This window comes from Heterodontus francisci, chromosome 16 (genome assembly GCF_036365525.1).
Source record: "Heterodontus francisci isolate sHetFra1 chromosome 16, sHetFra1.hap1, whole genome shotgun sequence".
NCBI classification, from domain to species: domain Eukaryota; kingdom Metazoa; phylum Chordata; class Chondrichthyes; order Heterodontiformes; family Heterodontidae; genus Heterodontus; species Heterodontus francisci.
This window is the reverse complement of record NC_090386.1, coordinates 56776010-56782009: the sequence shown is the minus strand read 5'-3', so window position 1 is coordinate 56782009 and position 6000 is coordinate 56776010.

Sequence of the window (6000 nt, the reverse complement as noted above, 5' to 3'; positions counted from 1 at the left end):
CAGGAGGGAAGGCTTTAGTTTCCTGAATCACTGGGTCTGTTTCTGGTGAAGGTGGGACCTGTACAAGTTGGATGGGTTGCACCTGAACCAGAACGGGACCAACATCCTTGCTGGGAGGTTTGCTAGTGCTGCTAGGGGTCTTCAAACTAATTTGGCAGGGGGATGGGATACAGAGTGGAGTTATGGTAGGGGGTGATGTACAGTCAAATATAGAAGAGAAAATGAGTCAGTCTGGAAGGCAGAGCAAATATAGACGCGTTAAGGCACAAGTGAAAAATGCAAGGCTGGATTGCATCTATTTTAATGCAAGGAGTCTTACCAGTAAGGCAGATGAATTGAGGGCATTGATTAGCACATGGCATTATGATATTATTGCTATCACAGAGACTTGGTTGAGGGAGGGGCAGGACTGGCAGCTCAATATTCCAGGGTATAGAATCTTCAGGCATGACAGGGGAGGGGGTAAAAGAGAAAGTGTTGCTCAAGGAGTCAATTACTGCAGTAAGGAGGGATGATATCTTAGAAGATTCCTCAAATGAGGCCATATGGGTAGAACTTAAAGACAAAAAGGGGGCAATCACTTGGGTGGGAGTGTACTGCAGGCCGCCAAACAGTCGGGGAGAGATAGAGGAGCAGATTTGTAGGCAAATCTCAGACAGGTGTAAAAATAATAGGGTAATAATAGGAAGGGATTCAACTTCCCCAATATCAACTGGGATAGTCTTAGTGCAAAAGGCTTAAAGGGGGCGGAATTCTTAAAATGCATACAGGACAGCTTTTTGAGCCAGTACGTAGAAAGTCCGACAAAGAAGGGGCGGTACTGGATCTAATCCTAGGGAATGAAGCTGGACAAGTGGTACAAGTATCAGCGGGGGAACATTTCGGGGATAGTGATCATAACTCTGTAAGATTTAAAAAGGTAGTTTTGGAAAAGGACAAAGATGGACCGAAAATAAAGGTACTGAATTGGGAGAAGGCCGATTTTAAGATGATAAAACAGGATCTGGCCAAAGTGGACTGGGAGCAGCTACTTGTAGGAAAGTCGACATCAGATCAGTGGGAGTCATTCAAAGAGGAAATAGTGAGAGTTCAGAGCCAACATATACCCATTAAGGTGAAGGGTAGGACCAACAAGTCCAGGGAACTCCAGATGTCAAGGGATATAGAGGATTGGATCAGTAAAAAAAAGGAGGCTTATGGCAGATTCAGAGTGCTGAAAACAGGGGAGGTACCAGAGGAGTATAGAAAGTGTGGGGGGGGGGGTACTTAAAAAAGTAATTAGGAGAGTGAAGAGGGGACATTAAAAAACACTGGCAGGCAAGATAAAGGAAAATCTTAAGGAGTTTTACAAGTATATTAACAGCAGGAGGATAACCAGAGAAAGAGTAGGTCCCATGAGGGACCAAAGTGGCAATCTGAGTGTGGAGCCGGAGGACATAGGTGAGGTTTTAAATGATTACTTTTCATCTGTGTTCACTATGGAGAAGGACGATGTAGGTGTGGAGATCAGGGAGGGGGATTGTGATATACTTGAACATATTAGCATTGAAAGGGAGGAAGTATTAGCTGTTTTAGTGGGCTTAAAAGTGGATAAATCCCCAGGCCCAGATGAGATGTATCCCAGGCTGTTATGAGAGGCAAGGGAGGAGATAGCAGGGCCTCTGACACAAATTTTTAAATCCTCTCTGGCCACAGGAGAGGTACCAAAGGATTGGAGGACAGCAAATGTGGTACCATTATTTAAGAAGGGTAGCAGGGATAAACCAGGAAATTACAGGCTGTTGAGTCTAACATCAGTGCTGGGGGAAACTATTGGAAAAAATTCTAAGGGACAGGATTAATCTCCGCTTGGAGAGGCAGGGATTAATCAGAGATAGTCAGCATGGCTTTGTCGGGGGAGATCATGTCTAACTAACTTTATTGTATTTTTTGAGGTGGTGACGAAATGTGTAGATGAGGGTAAAGCAGTTGATGTAGTCTATATGGACTTCAGTAAGACTTTTGATAAGGTCCCACATGGGAGATTGGTTAAGAAGGTAAGAGCCCATAGGATCCAGGGCAATTTGGCAAATTGGATCCAAAATTGGCTTAGTGGCAGGAGGCAGAGGGTAATGGTCGAGGGTTGTTTTTGGGAGTGGAAGCCTGTGACCAGTGGTGTACCGCAGGGATCAGTGCTGGGACCTTTGCTGTTTGTAGTGTACATTGATGATTTAGACGTGAATATAGGAGGTATGATCAATAAGTTCGCAGAAGACACGAAAATTGGTCGTGTCGTAAATAGTGAGGAGGAAAGTCTTAGATTACAGGATGATTTAGATGGGCTGGTAAGATGGGCGGAGCAGTGGCAAATGGAATTTAATCCTGAGAAGTGTGAGGTATGTGTTTTGGGAGGACTAACAAGGCAAGGGAATATACAATGAATGGTAGGACCCTAGGAAGTACAGAGCGTCAGAGGGACCTTGGTGTAATTGTCCATAGATCACTGAAGGCAGCAGTACAGGTAGATAAGGTGGTTAGGAAAGCATATGGGATACTTGTCTTTATTAGCCGAGGTATAGAATATAAGAGCAGGGAGGTTAGGATGGAACAGTATAAAATGCTAGTTAGGCCACAGCTGGAGTACTGTGTACAGTTCTGGGCACCACACTATAGGAAGGATGTGATTGCACTGGAGAGGGTGCAGAGGAGATTCACCAGGATGTTGCCTGGGCTGGAGCATTTCAGCTATGAAGAGAGACTGAAAAGGCAATGATTGTTTTTCTTAGAGCAGAGAAGGCTGAGGGGAGATATGATTGAGGTATACAAAATTATGAGGGGCATTGATAGGTTAGATAGGAAGAAACTTTATCCCTTAGCGGAGGGGTCAATAAACAGGGGGCATAGATTTAAGTAGAAGCAAAATACTGCAGATGCTGGAAATCTGAAATAAAAACGAGAAATGCTGGAAATACTCAGCAGGTCTGGCAGCATCTGTGCAGAGAGAAGCAGAGTTAACGTTTCAGGTCAGAGACCCTTCTTCAGTCCTGATTTAGGCATAGATTTAAGGTAAGGTGCAGAAGGTTTGGAGGGGATTTGAGGAAAAAGTTTTTCACCCAGAGGGCGGTTGGAATCTGGAACACACTGCCTGAAGAGGTGGTAGAGGCTGGTACTCTCACAACATTTAAGAAGTATTTAGATGAGCACTTGAAATGCCATAGCATACAAGGCTCCGGGCCAAGTGCTGGAAAATGGGATTAGAATAGTTAGGTGCTTGATGGCCGGCACAGACACGATGGGCCGAAGGGCCTGTTTCTGTGCTGTATAACTCTATGACTATTCTTGACCATAGTTGTGATGGAACATCATGAGGATGAAGTGGCTCTTTGTGTTGACTCGGTTGATACTCTTGATATGCATCACACATCGTCATTGCTCGCTCGATGTTACTGTTTGATCCCTGACAATAAACTGCAAGTTGTCTTGATCTTTCAATGCCCATGTAGCTTTGATGTCATTGTGTAAGGATATCTTGATGAACTGCTTTAGATATCAGCACTAGTCTGCCGTTGAAAATGACTCCACTTGATATCCTTAATTCGTCACAATATGACTACAGGAAGCCAGGAGGCACTTTGGTGCAGTATTGCATTTCTATCCCAAATATCCCCCTTTTCAACAAAAAAAAACAAAAGAAATTTTGCATGCATTATCATTTACACTGTGATTTGCCCAAGTTACCCACTATGCACACAACTGTTCTCATGCATTGGTAATTCGTCATTCTAGTCAGTCTCTGCACATGCATTGCACACATAGTCATTAAATCATGCTAGTCTCTTAATGGTGTGCAGACACATTGTCGTTGATTGTTCACCTGGTTGATTTTCCTTCTCCAGCGAGTGTCATTCGCTTGTCACTTGTTGCCGCGGTAACTGTTGTTGTTCCATTTCCGTTGTTAGGGTGCTATGGACCTGATGGTCGTTCTGTGGTCTGTGCAGTTGGTGAGTTCTCATCTTCCTGATTAGCCGCCTGCTTTGACGGAACAGCTTCTCCAGTTGTGCCTATGTGTCTGCGGTTGCGTTGGAATATCTGGTTGTTCACTTCCACTGCATACGATCGAGGTGACAACTTCTCTATGCAGGTCCCAAGTTGCCACTTGGGCTGACTCTTGTTAAGAGCATTGAAAGTTTGTACCCTGACTGGCTCTCCAATGCTCAATTCTGGCAATGGTTTGGCAGTTTTGTCCAAGTGAAATGTGACTTTCTGCTGTTTCACTTTGATTTTGTCACTCACACCTGTTACTACTTCTGGCTTCAGTAGGTTTTTTGCAATTTGGAGGGGTAGTTTGGGTGCAGCATGACATTAGTCTTTGTACTAGACAACTTTCCATGCCTTCAGTAGGTGTGTTTCTCCACTCGAGGATTGCCTTGTATATATCTGTGCCAGGTTTGCTTGATTTCTTTATGATTCCTTTGACGATTTTCACTGCTGCCTCGGCCTTTCCATTGGACTGGGGATAGTGTGGGGATGATGTATGGTGTTGAATTCCCCAAATCTTTATAAGCGACTGAATTCTTCACTCATAAACTGAGAGCCATTGTCACTCATCACAACGTCTGGAACGCCATAACGACCTAAGTGTGCTTTCAGGCATTCTATAATCTCACCGGTAGTCATTGAGGTCAGCTGGTCTATCTCCCAGTAGTCAGAATAGTAGTCTACAGTGACAAGATAACCAGTTCCTGTGGTCTACTCCCAGCTTCATCCAAGATCTGTCTGGGATATCAGGTGTCATCAGCGGCTCTTTAGCTAGCTTAGCTTGGTACTCGTTACACGCACTGCACTGGCTGACGTGTTCCTTGATCTCATTGCTCATGTTTGTCCAGTAGAGCACTTCTCTTGTCTTCCTCAGACTCGACTCAATTCCTTGGTGGCTTGCAACTGGCTCTCCTCTCAACTCTTTAGGGATAATGACTCTATTTCCTTTGTACAAGGTGCCAGCTTGGGCTGTCAATTCGTCTCTGTAAGCCCAATATGCTCTTGTGACCACACGAGTGTCCTTGATGTTGTCAAGCCATCCTTTCATCACTACTTCTTGCAACACTTGTAGTGTTGGATCTTGTTGGGTAGTTCGCTTGATTTGACCAAGTCACGTGTCTGTCATAGTCAATGTCTCTGCTGCGTTGATGACTTCCAGAGCTGCAGCTTGATGTTGGATTTGGAAGATTTCACGCTCTGTCATATCATCCTCTACTTTCTTCATAGGGAGTGCAGCTCTCGACAGCATGTCAGCGATGTACATCGGTTTCCCTTGCTTGTATGTCACATCCAGATGATATCTCTGTAACAGGAGTAACAGCGTGCTTTGCCCTGGTGCAGAGTGCCAGTGACTGCATGCACATTGTTTTTGGGATGCTGCACCTAAATTCAGAGATGTACTGCAACTCAATGTTCTGCTGGTGTATGACCATACTCAGCACATTATGCAAGTCAGTACCCTGAATCCTGGCAACAGTCATGATGCCCTTATTCTGTACCAATCACCTCTATCATCAGCATCTGAGTCACCACAAGAGACCAGGTGGTGGCTACCGGCTGACAATGGCTATCCACTGCCCACCTGGCTCATGAATCTACTGTGCAACCAATGCACAAGTGAACAGCATGCATATAATGAAAGCCATGCTGCCACACGGAAAGTCATCAAGCAGACCATTAGGGTAGTTAATCAATACTTCCACTGCTTGGATCCCTCTGGAGGAGCCCGACAGCACTCAAGAGAGCATGTGTCACAGTTCATCGTGGTCTGTTGCATCATGAGGGTCAGCCTTTACCACCATATATAAGGTGAGCAGCTGAGGAGGAGGAGGAGGAGATAGAAGAAGGGCGGAGACAACCAACACATCCCCTTTCTGGCTGGGCTGTCCATGATCAGCTTATCTAACTGTGGTACCAGTGAAAGCAACCATAATTCCCAATTCAGCACAGTCCCATTCCTTACCTCTCCGCTGTTACTGACCG